We start from the raw sequence: 20,211 nt of genomic DNA on the forward strand, positions 1-20,211 counted from the left end.
AAATAGTATCTTTAATGTCTTTGGTTTGTGAACAAAATCAAAGAGAAATTCAGCTCTGTGGCTAATGGCTTTTTAATAGTGTCATGTTTTCATTAAAATTATATCCAACTATAAAGCTAGGAAGCATTAGGCAAAGATATGCATTATCAAAGCCTTTATAATCTATGAAAATTAAGTGCTCTTCGATGGTACGCTTGCTGCATGAAAACAAATATTTTTCAGTACATCACATTCTTTAAGAATAGTAGCATTATATATTTTAAAAGATCTTAACAAGTGTAAATATTTCTTTCTAGTGCTAATGTTTTAACACACTGCTGGTTTATATTTTGATATTAGCTAGAATTAGGAAGTTTAAATCTCAGAGTAAAAGTAGTTATGGTACAAGCACAATTGCATTATAAGCAAGGCTGTCTAGACAGATAATATTGTTCACAACAGTCTAGACACAATAATTCTGATTAATTCTTGGAATCATTTTTAGTACTTCTAATTGAGAAGAACTCATTATGGGAGATAACAGCAATTTACAAGCTGATTCTTGGAGATTCTGATTTGCTTGAGATAAATGCCAAGAAGTTTGTTCCTTCTTTAAACTATTTTCTTTGTTTTTCTTTCACTTGTCTATGTCGCCTCTCCTGTCCCGTATAAATGTATTTTATGGATCTTCTTACATTGTCTTTGGTAATTTATGCACAAAGGGAGCATGACAGAAATATTACCCCCCCCTGCAATTTCCATCATCCAAATTAAAGAAATAAAAATAGTTGGGGTTACAAGGTTATTGCTTCTCACAGAATACTAGCAATGCCAATTATGTTCTATTGGATGTATAAAATGCTTGCAGCCACTACTCTCCTGTAACCTTGTTTGAAATTTGCAGGTCTGTTTTAAAAATGCTCTAGGAGGAAGCATTTTCAGCTTTCTTTGGGACAGAAAGATCCAAGAACCATCACATAGATGACTAAAGTGTAAATTGTGAAACGTTCTATTTTAGGAGCATTTGTTGTAATGTGTTTTTTCTCCCTTGGGTGTTGAATTTCTTCCAATAGGCTTAGCTCCCCCTACTGCTCAAAGGAAAGAAACTCTGTAACTTAGAATGAAATTGTTGCCTTTCCCTCTCTTCGAGGCCTCAGTTCATTTCCTGTCTTTGCTTGGAGCAGACCGTTTGCTCTAGGTCTACTGTTGTCTGTGTCCTCTTCCCTAGGCCTGTGTATTTTGTCCTTTCCCTTGACTTCTTTGTTGTGTGTGAGGTTAGCCTCTCCACCTGGTCCTTTTCTGATTTTTTTAAATCTCTCAGTCAGCTTCTTAGCTGTGACTGGTGCTTGTTTCTCTCCCCACAGCCACCTCAGTCCTTTCCAAAGGTTCCTTGATTAAATTTCTGGCTAATATTATTTCCATCTGCTTCTGAGCCAAATTCTCTGCATCCCCCCCTCTCAGCATTCTAAAAAAATAAATAAAAAAAAAATTCTATAGTCTTTCTGGCCCCTTCCCTTCCACACCTCAGTTGCCTTTCTGTTGCTCTGGTGAAGGCAAGGTGTGCATCAAAACAATGGGAAAGGCATCTAGGAAAAGATTCACTACCTCTCACAACTCAGTGTGCATGTTTCTCATCAAGCTCAGCAGTAGCTGCTGTCGGAGCACTTGTGGGTATGTGCTAGCTAGGATTCAGGATCTGCAGCACCTCCTAACTAGTGCGCACGTGCACACACACACACACACACACACACACATGCTTTGGCGGTGGACTGTCCCAGTTCCAGCTGAGTAGACACACGGTTACAGTGTTAGCTCAGTTGAGCTAGGGAGGGTGTGGTCAATTCTCCTGCACGGCTTTTGTAGACTTGGAGAAGGTCCAAAATCCACAGGCCTTGAGAGAGAGCCTGGAACTCCTTCACATCTTCTATCGTGAGCAAGACATGACTCTCAGACGACGACAGGTAACATATTTTGCCATCAAATTTAGACTCATCCACATCTGAGGATGAGTTTGTGGTGTTTCAGGAGTCCCCATGTCTAGTCTCAAGCAAGGCCTGTCGATTCTTTTGTTTAGGTCAGGGGATCTCAATGCAGATAAAAAGCACCTTATTATTGGACCTTTCAGCTGAGATGCTTGGGCAGAGCAAGGCTTTGGGGTCTCATCCCTCAGCATTGAGTGGTCAGGAGAGCATCCACCCTCCAGGTCCCCCAAGTAACATGCTAAGCCTGTAACAGCACTCCCCTTCTGAAGAGGATGTGGAAAGCGCTTCAGAGCTAAAAACAAGCCCTAATAAAAAGAACAACACCTGCACATAGATAACTTTTGCCTAGCAAACAACCGCCTGAATCTATTTCTGTTATCCTGAGTTGGAGGATGGGGAATGAAGTGATGGGTTTGAGATGGAGGAGGAGCATACTTGAATTAGACAGTTTTGGGAAACCCATTACTTACCATTATTATGTAAAACATTGATGCTCTGGGACCTGAATGCCTCATCTCTTCAGCCCACAACATTTAGGGGCATGAGTTTTGCCAGACCTGATGCCTTCAGGAAAAGGCATTTTTTGTACCCATTTAAGAAACTAGTCAAAGCTGCATAGACCATGCCTTTGCAAAGCAAAAGAACTGTAGCATATGCTGACTAGGTTTATATTCTAGATCAACCTTTCCTGGATATTCATAATAAACTATGACTGACAGTATAGTCTGTGGAGCGGAGCTATTAACTATGGATTTCCAACATTATTTGGCATAAAAGGTTAAACGCCACTTATACAATGATTTCCTTTATTTCAAATACTGAAAAAGGCTATGTTTTGCCATAATTTCTGAAAACATAATAATGGTAATAATGTGGATTTGTACACCTGCAGAACTGTATGTGCAATCTTTAAAACTAAAAACAAGACAGAACACAGAAACACAGCAGAACAAAGCAATGGAAATGCAATATCTGCTGGAGTATCTTAGTAGTACAAGTATTTTATAGTACCATCAGTGTACAGCATGCGCTTTTCAGTCACATAAACCAGTAATTCTCATGTCCTTCCATGCTCAAACATAAACAGTGGGGAGCGAAATCTAGGAAATCAAATACAGTTTAAATCTGGGTACCATGGGAAATGTGAAACCTTCAAAATTAGCCTTAGTATTTAGCATTTATTTGGGACTTTAAGATTAGTCCTCATATTGTTTTTGAGCAATCACATCCTTGTGTTTTTCTGCTTTTTGCTTCCTATATCACCAGGATGTTCCAGGTCTCCAAATAAGGGAGTGAGACAAAAGTGAATTTGTCTATGTCAGAGTATTCCATTTTATAGCTGATTTAAATGCAGAACAATTTGCTGTATCCCATACCATCAAATAGAGTAGAATTTAACTGCTGTTGAAGTTGCAGGTGTTATGCTGTGTCTGGAAGGTCTTTACTCCTCATTTGAATCAAGGATGACACCCAGTGGCCATACAGGGTCATTCCAACATATAAACTGGTATTAAGATTTCATTTCCTTGCCTTTTAGCCTCCTCTTAAAGAAGTAATTAAATTCCTATCCACTTGATCTTCCTGATGCCATTTAAATGATTTGATCAATTGCTTTCATCCAATGACCAATCTTATGGCTACCCTTTCCCCTGCCCATTATAGATTTGTTTTTAACTTCTCATTTTTCATATTCTCTTCACTTTATTGATATTTATAGGAAAGTAATTTTTCTGAAATTTATTAAATTACAATGTATGCTGTAAATTATAGCTTTCTTTAAACAAAATGCCAATGGGGTAAGCCACAGAAGAGTCCTTATTCTTGTCCACCTGTCAAGGAAGTTTAATATTTAATACCACTTAACAAGATGTATTAAGATGCAATCTTGGTCTCTAATGTAATTTATCTTGCTTTGGATCAGATACACACTTTATATTTCTTCAAAAACACAGGGCATAAAACAACACCATTAGCTACAAACCTTTTTTTTTTTTTTTTTTACATTTCTGGAACGTTCAAGTATTCCCTGTCTTGCCTTGTATTTTTCAAGCCCTAGAGACCACAATTGCATCCTAGCAAATGGTGATGTTAATAATGTATCTTGTGAAAGCCGGACTGATGTAATGGCTAGTCTTTAGCTGAAACTGGAGTGACAAAGTTCAAATTTCTACTCAGTCCTGAAGCTTATTGGGTAATCTTGGGCTAGCCATATTCCCTGATAGGGTTGTTATAAAAGTAAAAATGGGGTGTGGGCTGGGAGGGGAAAATCATGTATGATAGCCTGAGATCCTTGATAGGATAAAAAATTCAGGAAATAAGTTAGGAGCTGCGAAGCATATCTGTATGGGAATTTCCATGTTTCCAGTTCAGCACATTATTGAAAAACACAGGGAATCCAATTTTCCTAGACTGGGAAATATTCCTAGAAGTAACAAGTATATTGATATGTGATCATATACTATGGATGGCTCTACCATTCTTACAGGCCACCATCAATTGTTTGGACATGGGGCTCCAGAGAAGAATATATGAACTATACTGTTTGATAGCCATTAGATGTTCAGTGACATCCATAAAAATGTTGTAACAGATTCTAGCTAGAAAGTGTTCCAGTGAGTACATAAGCATCAGTCTAGGATACCATTCTAGCTTATTTGTATTTATTTTTTTTGTACAGTTTGTAGCTTTCCCCTCCTGCTTTTCTCCACAAGACAGACTACAAAAGAACTGCTGCTGCCCAGCAGAGAGTACTGTTAACAGTCTTTTAAATTGTTTTTAAATTGTGTTTTTAATTTTTTAAAATTTATTTATTTTTTACAAAAATGAATTGTTTTTAAAGGTTTTTATGTGTTTTGAGGGGGGTTATTTGGCTGTTTCTGCTTATATAAATTTTGCTTATGTATTTTGTGTTTTTATTTTGCAATTTTATCTTGTGAACTGCCCTAAGACCTGCAGGTATAGGGTGTTATATAAATTTAATTAAGTAATAATAATAGTTATCATGGGGTGTTGGAATGAAATCACGACAGACGAGTAGCAGGTGTCATGTGAGAGGCGTCTCTCAAGCAAGTCCCGAGAAGAAGCTTTTATTGAATATTACAACATTGCCACAGGTGCGCTCGTTGCTGATGGGTTAACACAAGTACAAAGCAAAGGTTACATATAGGCATTAATCACCAATAGATTAAAGGCTGGGAAAGGGAGCACAGAACTAGACAGGCATGAAACCTCCTAATTAAATTATAACTAATGATTGATATAGCAAGACTAAAACAATTACTAATGATTGATCATAACATGAAAGAATACAACAATCGTGTTCCGTAGATGTGGTCAACTATGCATTAAGAACAGGTCAGGGTACACTGTTTCATGAACTCAATGGGAACTGTTCAGAACATTCTCAGACTCATGTGCAGAGGCAAAAACTTCCCAGCATCTCCCCCTTTCTTTTCTTATTTGCGAGGTGTTACTATATGATTTCTGGGTGAATAAGACAAAAATACTTTGGGATACGTGGTATGCCAGCGAATGCCCGAAATAAGTTCTCCAGGGTTGACGGGACAGAAATACTTCGGGATACGTGGTCTGCCAGCGCATGCCCGAAATAAGTCTGCCCACATCTCCCCTAATGTTTACTGTTGGTGCTGCCATTTCGCAAAGTAGGCAGCAAGGAGTTTATTGGGTGGCTGAGGGGGAGAGAGAAGCCGAGACAAAAGACTTATGAGGCCAGGAATGCATTGGAGGAAGCAACATAGCAAAATTAATATACATATAATGACAATGGCATATTGAAAGAGATTACGAAGCCAAGTCAGGTTTGGTAACCAAGCGGTAAGCCACTGGGTGAAAGAATCCCAGACGCCAGAAAATCCAACGTCCTGTTTAATGTGGTGTGCAAGATTTTGCAAATGAGAGATTTGGCTTTGAATGGCTTTAGAATTATCAGTAATATTGAAACAACACATGTCATTCACTTGTTCACAGCCATAATGATGAAGCATGAGCAAATAGTGATAGCAGCACGATTTCGTAAAAGTCCATGGTGGAGTTCACTCTGTTCTTTATTCAAAAGGTGAAGAGCTTGTGAAGTAAAATTCAGGGCTTTTGCTGCAGAACAAACTAAAGAATTAATGTTCATACGATTCCGTACAGCCAATCCAGGGACTCCAAAGAGAGAAACAGCTAAAGAGATATATTCAGACCTACTGGGAAGAGAGACAAAATCATCACAATCATTAGTCAATTCCACAGAGCGGCGATATCGAGAGCGGGACAAATGATGCTTTTCATTGTTCACTCACCAATTGTTTTAAAGCAAGTAGCTTTTCCCCCGTTATGGGCCATTGTTCTACCCATACCGGGGTGGTTGATTTCCAGTGGAGGGGGAGTGCAAGCTTACTCATTAAATTGAACGGTAGCCTGTAATTGTTGTAGTAAGTCTCTGCCCCACAGATTGAGGTGGATTTTCAGAACACAGGGCTGGATATATGCAATGGTTTCAGAACTATCAGGCAGAGAAACAGGCAGCCACTGTACGCTTTTGGAAGAGGTTTGAGGTCCACCTACACCCCAAACTGCAGAGGCAGACTCAAGGGGCCACGTGGGGTCCCAGCAAGTACTGGAAATTACAGAAATGTCCACGCCCGTGTCAATCAAGCCTTCCAGAACCTTGCCATTGATTTTATACTTACGAAGAAGCTTCTGTTCACCAATCCGCTGGATTACAGCTAACAGCTGTGGAGGAAAAGGAGAGAGCTCGTGCAAATTACTATCCATAATAGAAGCAGTAGGATGAGAAGGGAGCATCACCAAATGCGCCCAGGACTCACCCTTTTTTAACTGCATGGGCATGTGGCTCCAAAGTTGAACCATTATTGTGCCCACATAGTCAGGATCCAGAACTCCTGGAATAACCTGGATTCCTTCTTTGGCCGCAGAAAATTTGGGTAAAATTAAGCCTGCGACTTTAGGAGGTAGTGGGCCTGCCAATTGGGTGGGCATAAGCACAATTTCACCAGGTAAAACAGTGTCTTTGGTTTCTTGATTAATTAAGTCGATGGTAAAATCAGAGCGTGTATCCTTTGAGATGGTTTTAATAGTGGAGACTAACGGTGGAGGGCTCCCTATTTGTCCTGGCCCGGGAGTGGGGCCCCTAAGGAGTTTCCTGGACTCCTGCACTGATTTGCCCAATGATAGCCTTTTCCACATTTTGGGCATTTTTTGGAAAGTCTAGCCTTGTTGGCAGCAGCATCCCTGCTTGCCCCCCCCCCCCCCGCCAGGGGCTCTGCATTGTTTAGCAAAATGGCCTGGGCGCTTGCAATTAAAGCAGTTGCCTGTAGGTTATTGTTAGCTTGGATTGCAAGCAAAGACATCGCATGGCTCTGGCTACCGACATCCGCACAAGCTTGAATCATATCGGCCAGGTCATATTTAGGGCGATGTATGATGGACTGCAACGCTTTCTTGCAATCGGTGTTTGCATTTTCAAAGGCCAATTTTTTCATCAATTCATTTTGAGCTGTAGTGTTATCAATCTGCCTAGTGACTAATTCTTTCAATCTATCTATAAACTGATGGTAGGGCTCCGAATGCTGTTGCTTAATATTGACAAAGGAGCTCAGCGGTTGCCCTCAGACAGGGACTTTCCGGAAGGCGCGTTGTACACAGGTTGCAGTGCGACTAAAATGTAAAGGTGTCAGCGTCGCCTGGGCTGGTATATTATCATACTGACCCGCGCCATAAAGTTGATTGGCTGTATGCTGCGGATCAGATAGGGCTGATGCGCTATGTTTAAATTCACTCTCAAACACCACATACTGAGCCGGGGATAAAAGCATGCGCATCAGGTCTTTCCAGTCTTGAGGTAGCATTGTATAACCAGTTGCTATTCCCTCTAGCATTCCTATTACATAAGAGGATTTTAGACTGGAATCAGTAATGGCTTTCCTTAATTCTCTCATTACAGAATAAGGAAGCGTCTCGTACAATACCTGCTGTTGAGCAGTTCCTGGGTTTGTATAGGTGATAGGGAAAGCAGATGGCATTTCACCAGCCCATTCAGACTCTTCCTCTAAGGACAGGAGCCCTTTCTGCCTAGCCAGAGAAAGCGCAGCGCGCACAGCTCCTGTAGAGCAAACAGGGGCTGTGGCAGGCGAAGGAGGGATGGGGGGGGAGGATGCAGGCTGAGACGGTTGAGACGTAGGAAGGGATTGGCAGGGTTGCGAAGGGGGCAAAAGCTTGGGGTAAGGTGGGGGATTGTCTGCAACGGCTAAAAGGGCAGGGGCCGAGGGAGACGCCTGAGGTCCTAATTTAGCAACGGCATCTGCACATTTCTGCCAAGTGAGCAGACAATGAATTGGAGCCCTCGGTTCTGCAAAGAGGGTTTTTCCGATCTTTTGCCAAGTTTCCATCCCCAAAGACCCTATTTCTGGGTACCAGGGGCACTCACAAGCGATATGACATAACAATCGTTCAATTTCTTTTAAGGAAATATGCGCACCTGCTACTCTCTGTCTGACTAAATGAAACAGTTCTTTAGCATGCTCTTTTTGGGACTTTGTAAGCTCCCCCCCATACTCACGGAGTAGCGCGCTGAGACTTTTCCAGTCGAGTGAAGTATGAGGCTGCATGAAGGGATCTGGCACGTCGGGGGTCACCAGATGTTGGGTTGAAATAACGACAGACGAGTAGCAAGTGTCATATGGGAGGCATCTCTGGAGCAAGCCCTGAGAAGACTCTTTTATTGAATATTACAACATTGCCACAGGTGCGCTTGTTGCTGATTGGTTGATACAAACACAAAGCAACTTGTTGCTGATTGGTTAACACAAGTACAGAGCAAGGGTTACATATAGGCATTAATCACCAATAGATTAAAGGCTGGGAAAGGGAGCACAGAACTAGACAGGCATGAAACCTCCTAATTAAATTATAACTAATGATTGATATAGCAAGACCAAAACAATTACTAATGATTGATCATAACATGAAAGAATACAACGATCATGTTCCGTAGATGTGGTCAGCAATGCATTAAGAACAGGTCAAGGTACACTGTTTCATGAACTCAATGGGAACTGTTCAGAACATTCTCAGACTCATGTGCAGAGGCAAAAACTTCCCAGCATCTCCCCCTTTCTTTTCTTATTTGCGAGGTGTTACTATATGATTTCTGGGTGAATAAGACAAAAATACTTCGGGATACGTGGTATGCCAGCGAATGCCCGAAATAAGTTCGCCAGGGTTGACGGGACAGAAATTACTTCAACCCAACAATGGGGCAGTTCATGACAATTTAAAATATGGTAACAAATAAAGACAAAAAAAGCTATAATTTAAAAGAATAGTTACTTACGTGAGGAATTATGAAAAAAGAATGAATTCTATTTGGTGAAAATAATTGATATAGGGGCTCAAAGCAGAGCTGTTACCATATTTCACAGAAGACATTTTTCTGATAAAATTTCTGATATTTTTCTCTGAAGGCTGCTTTGCGGAATTTCCCTCTAATACTCTTCTCCGCTTTTGTGATGCCCAGCAAGCCACATCTACTAAGGTAGTTGCTGCTGCTTCCACTTGTTGCAGCAGAAGCAGCCACAATACCTTTGGGGCTGGAAAAAGAATGCTTTGCTACTGTCACTGGTAATAGTGAGTTACACCTCCAATAAACTGTTGGAGAATTTCTCTTTCTCCTCCCCAAAGAGATTTAGTGAAATGGTCCCTCATTTTTTCTACTTACAAATAAGGTGGGTAATTTCTAGAGTCCATTTGTACACAGCTCTAGTTCAAAAAAGTGTAGAGTCCTGTCACTCCCATAATGATGTTTTTGGAGACACATTGTTAACCTGTTCCTTCCCCTTCTTCATCTCTACACCCAGTGCTTTTTTTCAGGGGATACCCAAGGGTACATAGTACTGGCACCTCTTTTTTGTTATTAAAAAGTGTGGCACTTACTGTAACAACTTCATGGTGAGTACTGGCACCTATTTTTCTATTTTAAAAGCCCCTGTCAGGATGCCGTCAGTTGCTCCTGGCTGGTTGCCCAGGAAAGCATAAAGACAAGAAAAAGTTTCTTACCATCCTTTGTTATTCAATATTTACAGAGAGGGCTATAGACCCAGCCTCTTGGATAATGGCATTGTCCTGAGTGAATCTCCACCACCCCATCTCTCCCACTTCCTCATTCATCACTTCTGCAGGTGTTGCTACGTTCCTTCTGTCTTTGAGCTCTTTGCTCTCCTACTTTCAAGGCTCGCTGGGTTCTGGGAGATGGAGGGTCTGGGATACTTTCAAATGACACTGTGTCAGTCAGCTGTCGCTCCGCTTCCTCCCTCTCCTCCTCCTCCTCTCCCATTATTTCCCAACTTTCCCCCTCATATGCCTATGAGCTGTGACCTCCCACAAACCACTGTTGTAAATCTATACTGTCTTCCTCTTCCTCCTCCCTGGAAGGGTCAGGATGGGGAGGTGATCTCCACCATTCCTCCTCTGCCCAGTCCCTGACAGCAACAATTGAAAGGGCCCAGTCTCTGGCTACAAACAGTTATCCCCATCTAGTTGGAGAAAGCTCAAAGGAACCTTTGATCAACCTTATTTGAGATGGGGGGACTCGTATTATGAACTCCTGCATCTCAAACATTTTTCCATTCTTAAACCCAGCACTTGTTTTCAGTGGCAATGCTGAGCTGTTCAACATGTGAAGCATATAAGAGTAGAACATGTTGTGTATATCCAGCATATTAATGCTTTTTTATATATCTCAGTTAGGTCTGATTCACACAGAAGCTCATGCCATTACTGCATTTCTTCCACCTGTTCACAGATTTCCTGTTTGAACAACTTCAGTCCTATGGACACACATAATCTTATAAACAGGGTACATGCAGACACTCATGACTGCAATTGCAGGAATTCTTGTTACACAAAATGTTTGCCCTATGCATTTATGTATTATATACAGTGCTATAAACATACAGATACATATAAGACCAAGGGTAGATGTTCAGGTCCCGTACTGTCAAATTGAGGGAAACTGGCTACCATAGCACTAGGCAGAGTATTTCCTACCCTCAGTAATGGCAACTGATTTCTGCATATATAAGATGCAGTGGGTTTTCTGGTCACAGACATCACAATAATTTGTACCCATGGTAAACAGTGGGGCCTATTGAGTGCCTCAGTCAAATCAGTGCAGCTGTATTACATCACAGGAAGGGAACAACCCCTCCCAGCATATCAGAAATGGTGAGACTCTAAAAGTCAATCCTATAAAGTGATGTCAGTTCATAGTGGTTCGTAGAATGGCTCAGTAAGTAATGGCTTTCTTTCCCTTTTTATAATCAAACAATAAGAAAGTGAAAAGCATTAAAAGCAGGATCCCTGCCAGAACCAAATGAATAATTAGCATCTATCTTCACTAAAGATGCTGGTGAGGTACTCATATCTTAAATATCACTTTCAGATGACAAATTTAATGAATCCCCACACATCAGAAGCTTCGTGTAAGAGGTTTTAGAGTAAATAGATTAAGCAGCAATATGTCGCTAGGTATAGATTGAGTCTGGAAGGTCTCAATTTTAAAATTGCTGAACCACACATTTTGAAATGTAAATGTCTCTTAACACCAGCCTCTCTTTTAGAGGGTGAGATGATAGCTAAAGGAATACCATTATTATTATTTTAAATGCCTGGGAACTTCAGGCTGCTGAACATGATTTCAAGACCATGCAAATTAATAGGGAGAGGATATATATAAAATTGTGAATAATTTGAGAAAAGTGAAGAGGAGATACTTTATCCTTTTACATAGTGCTAGATATGAAAAGATACTAAAGTGAGGACACATCAAGTGCCATGTGTTCTAAGCAAGTTGGATGAAGCAGAACTGAAGGATATAAAGGAGTAGTTAGGAAAGGTCAGATGTGTATTAACTAGTAGAAAGAAGCACTCTAAAGCCATTGCTTATGGTAATGCAGGAAAGGCTTTATGGACTAAATGATTCTCAAAATAATCTTGAGGGATGGTGGAAATAGGTGCTTTGTAAAGAGAGAGAGAACAGAACCTTTATTCGTATAGGGGTAAGAGAAAGCAAAAAAAGGAAAGGTGACAAATGCTAGCAACTGGAAGTGAATTGGCTAATCTGAACAACTCTTGCTGATCTGGACACAGCAAGCAGAACTCAGTTCCAGCACCTCTCATTTGGACACCATTGGCCTTATAAGAGAACAAGGGAGACATTCATGGTGAGTTCCGACTAGCACAAACACATAACAATACCATTGCAAAAACTCAAAAAGTTTGAGTTTGCAACACTAAAACAGCAGAGTCCTCTCACTAACACATTTCTTTTTTTCTGAGTTTTTGTTACCAGAGCGCACTTCATCTTAATTATGAATTTATCTGTAGCTGCTAGGCACAAGAGTGCTCCCCCTCTCTTTGTACACAAAACCAAAAGGCTATGAACTGGAAAGGGTAATGGTAGGCCTATGTACAGGTGAAACTCGAAAAATTAGAATATCGTGGAAAAGTTCATTTATTTCAGTAATTCAACTTAAAATGTGAAACTAATATATGAGATAGAGTCATGACATGCAAAGCGAGATATGTCAAGCCTTTATTTGTTATAATTGTGGTTATCATGGCCTACAGCTGATGAAAACCCCAAATTAACAATCTCAGAAAATTAGAATACTAAATGAAATCAGCAAAAACAAGGATTGCAAATAGAGCAATATTGAACCTCTGAGAAGTAGAAGCATGCATATGTACTCAGTATTTGGTTTGGGCCCCTTTTCATCAATTACTGCCTCAATGCGGCGTGGCATGGATGCTATCAGCCTGCGGCACTGCTGAGGTGTTATGGAAGACAAGGATGCTTCAATAGCAGCCTTTAGCCCTTCTGCATTGCTCGGTCTCATGTCTCTCATCTTTCTCTTGGCAATGCCCCATAGATTCTCTATGGGGTTCAGGTCAGGCAAGTTTGCTGGACAATCAAGCACAGTAATCCCATGGGCATTGAACCAGGTTTTGGTACTTTTGGCAGTGTGGGCAGGTGCCAAAGTCCTGCTGGAAAATGAAGTCAGCATCCCCATAAAGCTCATCTGCGGAAGGAAGCATGAAGTGCTCCAAAATCTCCTGGTAGACGGCTGCATTGACCCTGGACTTAATGAAGCACAGTGGACCAACACCAGCTGATGACATGGCTCGCCAAATCTCTTTTCTGATGAGAGCAGCTTTTGCATCTCATTTGGAAACCAAGGACCCAGAGTCTGGAGGAATAATGGGGAGGCACACAATGCCAGATACTTGAAGTCCAGTGTGAAGTTTCCACAGTCTGTGTTGATTTGGGGAGCCATGCCATCAGCTGGTATTGGTTTCACCTTTTAAGTTGAATTACTGAAATAAATGAATTTTTCCACGATACTCTAATTTTTTTAGTTTCACCTGTAGAAGCCCACATCTATGTAAATAAGAACAGTGTGACTCCTTCACAGCAGTGATGACTGATAGGACTCATTTTTGCTGTTCTGATTTAACTCTTAGAGTCAGTTATAGTTTTTTCTGTTATATTTTTATTTGTTTTTATAAATTATTCCACTCACAATCCAGTTTGTTGACACTTACATTCTATAGGGTTAATTCAACAGAACTAAACTTGCAAGTTCTAGTTCAGCTCGTTAACACTTTGAAGATGAGCCCTCCTGGATTAGATTGAAGTCCTAGTTAGTCCAGCAATCAGGTTCCCATCATGTCAAAGTAAATGACTCAGAGAAGCACAAAAGCAGGACTTAGGGGCAATAGACCTCTCCTATTGTTGTAGCTTCCCCCACCCTCCTACCCAGCAACTCGTGTTCGGAGGCCTCTTATCTTGGAAGGCGTATATAGTCATCATAATGAGTAGTAGCCATTGATAGCCTTATCCTCCAAAAATTTATCTAATCCAATTTTAAGATTGGTGGCTATTACCGCATTCTGTTGTAGCAAAGTATATGCTGACTACCAACTTTTGTCTATGCATGACAGCGGGTATATATGACTAGCTCATCATAGACTATGGCAGCTGAGAGGTATTTCCCTGTAGCAACCATGTGCTGATGTGAGAATGGTCCCTGTTCATGTCATAAATGTGTGTTGAACTGTGAGTTATGTGCATTGTGAAAGTTGATCTTACTGCGATGTCTGCAGTGGGATTGTAAATAGTATTTAAATAGTATTTAAAGGTGTGAATTTTGGTGGTTGGATGTGGAGTAAAAAGACAAGCATCATTATGTTTTTAGCATCTCCGAAACATAGGCTGATCAAAGCGAGGGATGGCTGACTTATTGCCATGCGATGCTATCTTTAATGTCTTTAGCATATGGTAGGTATCCATGGCAGGATATTTATGATCATTAATTTGCCTTAAGTAAGGCACGTCCTGAAGCCAGGGTAGGGGTAGCATGTTTGCTGTTGCAGCTTCGTGGTTCAGGCAGCACAACAAAAGTCTTTTTTTCTGAGCAATTGAGTTCTGGGGTGGGAACAACTTTTCCTAAGCTGAATGCTTTCAAAATGTACAATTCAAAAAGATGAAAGGGTTATAAATATATGTAAAGCAGGCAAGAGAATAATAGATAAGCTTCAGCAGAGGATTAAAGCAAAACAGTACACCGCCTAGTATTAAAATGAAAGGATTTATTATGAAGTCTTAAACTTATCACAGGCTTACCAGCAGGTAGGGTCTTGAAATAAAACAGAGTTTTCTGCGATGTTTTGGTGGGATGCTATACCGAGAAGAAACATGTTTTAAAAGCATCAATCTTTTTTTTAAAAAAAATGATAGAAATAAACAGCTATTCAAAGTTTAGTGGGGGTGAGGTGGGTAGGGAGTGACATACCTTGCACAGCAGGCTCCAGGTTTGAAGAAAAGCTTATAATACATTCAGATGACTTCTTGGCTGTCAACGAAGTGAATTGCTTTCATTCTTGTGCTTTATTCTTTCATTCTTCTGCTTCAGACTACAGTTCATAAGTAAGTTTTTTCCTTCATGTGTGGCTAACCTGCACTTGAGTTAGAAAGAGAAATAAACAGCTGCATGGCTTCAATGATGCTGTGTCAAAAGCATTACAGGGCATCACTGTCACATGCTCTGGAAAATGCCTTATTTGAAGTGGGATTTGAAACAGGAGAGATGTCATGACTTTTACAATGAAATCTTATCTGTGTACACACAAACACACACATTTATTCTGATAATAAATAAATGACTTGACCTGAAAGGCTTCTATTTCAAGAGTGTAACCAAGTCAGCTTTGATTAACATCCCTAAAAGTTGTTGTCATTGGAATGAGATGAAAGAATTTAGTGGTAATATAGAGGATGTCCTTGGAAAGACTTGCTTCTGTTACTGATAGACTGTAATTGTTTCTTAAGAAGGGTCATGTGAAAGCAGAGCAAGGGGATTCTAATGACAGTAATTTACAAAGCTAATAAAGGAAATGGTTTCTAACTATTTAGATGCTGGTGGTTTAGACGGCATTTGTATTGAGACTTTGCACAAAAGGAAAGAAAGTGAATTTCTCATCTGAGCAGCTACCCATTTCTCATATAATGTTGCAAGATAACATTAAAATGTTCATGGGCTGTATCAAAATTTTACACCAACTTCTTAAAGTACCCTTGACTGTACTCAAAAATAAGCTATTTTTGCTGCCAAATGAAGAGGGGAGAGCATTTTAAGTGCCTCTAGCTCATTTGAAAACCAAAAGTTAAAACTTCCCCTGAGTAGAGGCAGTTTAGGAATAAAGGCTTTGGCTAATTAGGTTTAATGGGACATTGTCTTGGGAGATGTGATTGATTAGGCCAATCTAGACACAGAATAGGCCTGCAGGGTTTAATTCTTGGATTCTCCAAGTGAATGGCAAATATCCAAGGGCATTTTTTTAAAAAAATATTAGAGGGAACATTAAGAAAGTGTGTGGCACCTACATGTCATGCACACATTCATGTAAAGTTTTGTGGATGAAAAGCAGCCTCAAGATGCTGCAATTTTGAGTGTAGAAGTGGTGAGCATTGAGTTCCTTAAGCCTTTCCCATTCAAAAATGCCCCTAGCTTATTTTCTTCTATGGGATTCCATTGGGATTCCATTGAGGTTTCATTACCTGCTCTTACATGTATACCCCTAAGCATGCAGAATGTTGCACAGTTGATCTATATTATCTTTTTACCTTTCTCCCTTTCAGGCACTTTTCTATAGCTAAGCTATCCAGATTTCTAGAAGTCCTTTCACAGAACAGGCAGAGTAGAGTACTATGCAGCACTACTTCCACATCTGCCTCTTTGGAAACTAGTCAAAGCTAAGATGAAACTAGGTGGGATGTGTACGGCGTAAGAGTTTGGGCGTTTTCTGTGTGGGAGATTTGAAAAGTCTTGTATCAACGTGGAAATTATCACAATCTCTTTGGGGAGGCAGATGCATCATAAAGAGAGGATTCACAATACAGCTTCACACACAAGCATCAGGTTGTTGAATGCTGACTGAAGAAGTTTCTATAGTCACATTATGAGTCATCAGGGAGGTCATCTTTATACTGGAGGCAATTCCCTATTAACATAAGCTAAGAAACCATATTGTGCTGAATATGTAGGCCTTTCATCAGTTTCTGTTCTGTATATCCACCCAACACTCAGCTCCTCTTTCTCAATAAATGCACATGAGAAGTCAAAGATCACAACTACCTGTCTTGGGAATTTGATAGAAAGAGGTTGTCAAGGATGCCCAAAACTGTCAAGAGAATTGAATAAGAATAATCTAAGGTTCTGCAAACATCTGGAGCTAGTAAGGAGTACAAATTTCAAAAAAGAAAAGAGCTATTTTGTTCGGTTTATTTTACACAACACAAGAAGTGTAATCATTTACAAAGTTATATGTATAGCAAAAACAGGGCAACCTTAAATATTCAGCATGTGACTGATACAAAAACCAAGCCATAATAAGTATATCGGCTTGTATTATTGTACGATTCTGTATAATGTGGGACAATAAGCAAGCTTAATATATGCATGATCCTTGTCACAAGGTAAACAGAAAAGATCACCTTGTAATAAGGAGAATTTATTCTTGGGTGCTTTTCTATATTTGATTCTAGCTCTTTTAACATAGTGAAAGATGTGTGCATTAAAAATTTTCTATTTGGCTATCCCTAAACCTTACTGGGGGAAATGATTATTATTGCATTATTAGCACTGGAAAGTATTTTTAATTGAATATAATTTTGCATCACTGCTTTATATTGATTTCTGAGATGTACAGTATATTCAGCTTAGAAGGCAATGCAAAATGCTACTTGCAATTCTTGACCCAGTTAATATATTCTTTAATTTCTGTCTAATATAGCAGATGTCTAGTAGAAATATATATCATTTTCTCTGTTCAGAAATGTAGGGCCCTTTAGTATTGCTTATTTTGATGGATGCATTACAAGGACTCTGCATAGTTACATAGTCTTTGTGAATTAATTCATGGTGCTAAAGAAAGACAAAGTGATTTACAAACTATCATGAGAGTCAACAGCAACTAACAACGTTAAGGAAGAAGTTGCATCTTTGAAAGAGCACATGTGTTATCTTTAATCTTTTTGAGGCACTCTAGAAAGTTTTATCACATTTTCACAGGCTTTTTAAAGCAGCAAGGCATTGTCTTATAATTTTTCACTATTATGGTATTGGTTTCCCCCCCAATACTTTTAGAATAATTACTGCGTACTTCATTAATAATATGTAGGAATAAATTGTCTCCCAGGTTGATTTTTAATTTCTGAATGAAAGCAGTGGATTGATACTCTCAATAGCAGTTCCAAAGTATTTCTGGCTGTATTCTCTCCTGCCCCCCCTTTCTTCTCTGTAGATGTAGTTAAATAAAAGTGATATATGTACACTCTGCAGTAACAGTTGATCATAAGCTGATTTAACAGTTTTAATTCAACTTCATTAGCCTTAGAGGGGTTGGTTTGGGTAAGATATTTTCTTAGGATGTAATTTAGACTTCAATTCTTTTTGCAGCTTCCTCATACTTTTTCTCTGCCTGCTCTCTGTGAATGAAATTACCTTTCCTCATCACAAAAGCCTCAGAGGCTTCCAGAGGAGTTCTGTATGAATTCAACAAGCCCTGATTGGATTCCCAGTATAATGGCTATTTCTCTTTCACATACTCTGAGCACAGAAAACTTGTATCTTGTTATAAAAGTGAACTCAATCTCCCTTTGTTTTGACCTGGAGGGGTAATATGGAGGGACATGCTCAGAGATTGGTGTATTCCCAGTTGAACTGAATCTAAAAGACTAACAAGGAAAAAAATATATCTTTAAAGAGGACATCTGCACCCTCTGTTTTCAAATCCCCATCAGCAGTAAATCACCTTGCACTTGGTTGACCAAAGAGCCAATGCGTTTTTCATGCACAAAGTGCATTTGCTACAACTGTTAAATTAAACTCTCTACCAAATGTGAAAATAAAAGCTGCAATCAGAAAGGACATCCAGTTACTTCTTGGGTAAAACAATTATTCCAAATTGTGGCATTTAACATGCCACAACCAAGTCAAGATAGTTATGCCAGTCACCGGGGGTTTTTTGTCGTTTTTTTAAAAAAAATATTATTTTTCTCTCATTAAATTTTGTTCCTGGGCTGTACAAAAGGCTAAATAGGAAAAAAAAATGTTTTGTTTCTAATGAAAATGTCTCATTATTTGACTATTGTTAACGCTAGATATTTTTTTTACAACATTTTCATAGAACTATAGGATAGCTACAGCATTCTAAGAGAGAAATCTGCTAATAATGAACTGCAAGGATGTATAGTATGTAGACTGGACAAAACTGATAATTAGACATGCAAGAAAAGTTTAACACAAAAGACCCTCAACCTATAGCACCACCCCTGCAGATCTTCCTTAAACACAAGTAGTATAACAGTGTAGTAGTATATCATTGTTTTTATTTGGCTTTTCAGTTTTAAGCTATGTATTTTACAACTCTCATGTGGCTTGTTCCTTAGAAAGCCATGTGATGTAGTTTAAAACTCTGGAAGAGTGACAAAATGTGTGTTGGAAAGGGGAGGAAAAATAGATATGCCTATTTCGAGGTGCAGCAGTGCTTCAGCATAGCTCAGCTCCACTTCCTTTGTCCCGCTATTTCTTCCATTTCTCCCATGATTTTTAGGCATGGATCCAAGAGGTTTTTCTTCTGTCCTGCCACTTTCCCTGGGGCAACCCACAGTTTATTGCTGAATCAGAACAAACGTCAATCCGTAGAAGACTCAGTTGACGTTTGTTCCGATTCAGCAGTAAACATTGGGTTTTGCCACGGGAACTGGCAAGGCAAAAGAAGAACCTCTCAGACCCATGTCTAGACAACATGGGACAAATGGAAGTGTGTATGAGTCCAGAGTGCGACATGACCATCTCTGCCCATTTCTGCTCTGCAAAGCCTGCCCTTGTAAGCTTTGCAGGCATTGACTGCACTTTTATAAGTGGTGATCATAAATTCTGAGGGTGCCTCTTTCAAAGCTGAGCAGGAAAAAGACAAGTGTGATGGAGCAGAGAAAGCTCATGATGAGAAGGTTTATGAACTACAGCGCTATAGAAAAGTTGCCCTTTTTATAGGGTGTTTCACCTGCTGCCATTCATTTGCTTCTCTGTCTTGTTGACGGTGTGTGGGGAATGCACAGACTGTCCCCTTGGACAGGAAGGTTTGCCCTGAAACTCAAGCCACATAAATACAAGCCCAATTTTGTTCATTCTTTTTTTTAAAAAAAAAAAAATATATAAATCAGTAGTCGGTGGAGATGGGATCCTTCCCTCCCTAGAACACAAATGAACCTTGTGATCCTCCGGGTTATAAATTATAAATGAGCAGCATGCTCATCTGTTATTCAGAAGCAAAGGTCAAAGGATTCCCCCCACCCTTACGTTCTTTAAACTGGATCTCCTTTGATGTCTACACCGCATATACCGTAAATTTCGCTCTATAACACGCAGATTTTTTCTCCTAAAGAGTAAGGGGAAATGTCTGTGCGTGTTATTGAGCGAATGTGTGGACCCTGGCGCTGACTCGCCGGAGCGCAGGGGCAAAATAGGCAAAAATCAAGCAAAAAAAAGATCGGGCGGGCGGGCGGAGGGAAGGGGGAAGGCGGAAGCTTTCCTGCATTCTGCCTCAGGGTCTTACTGCCCACCCGCTTCTGTTGCTGCGTTTGCTCAAACTCAACAAAGAGCAG

The 20,211-nt window shown here is 39.9% G+C and overlaps 1 protein-coding gene and 1 long non-coding RNA gene across 6 annotated transcripts in view; one reads left to right on the forward strand and one right to left on the reverse strand.

Moving 5' to 3' along the window:
• Positions 1-20,211, forward strand: part of KYNU (kynureninase) — an 85,963-nt gene that overhangs the window by 52,424 nt on the left and 13,328 nt on the right. The gene's annotated exons all lie outside the window — the stretch shown is intronic.
• LOC308479540 lies at positions 14,614-16,771 on the reverse strand. Its single transcript, XR_013987722.1, has 3 exons — positions 16,679-16,771; positions 14,837-15,004; positions 14,614-14,722 (listed from the first exon to the last, which is right to left on the reverse strand). It is a non-coding gene; the product is annotated as an uncharacterized lncRNA (long non-coding RNA).

The sequence above is a fragment of the Podarcis pityusensis genome, assembly GCF_964106645.2.
Source record: "Podarcis pityusensis genome assembly, chromosome: 1".
NCBI lineage: Eukaryota > Metazoa > Chordata > Lepidosauria > Squamata > Lacertidae > Podarcis > Podarcis pityusensis.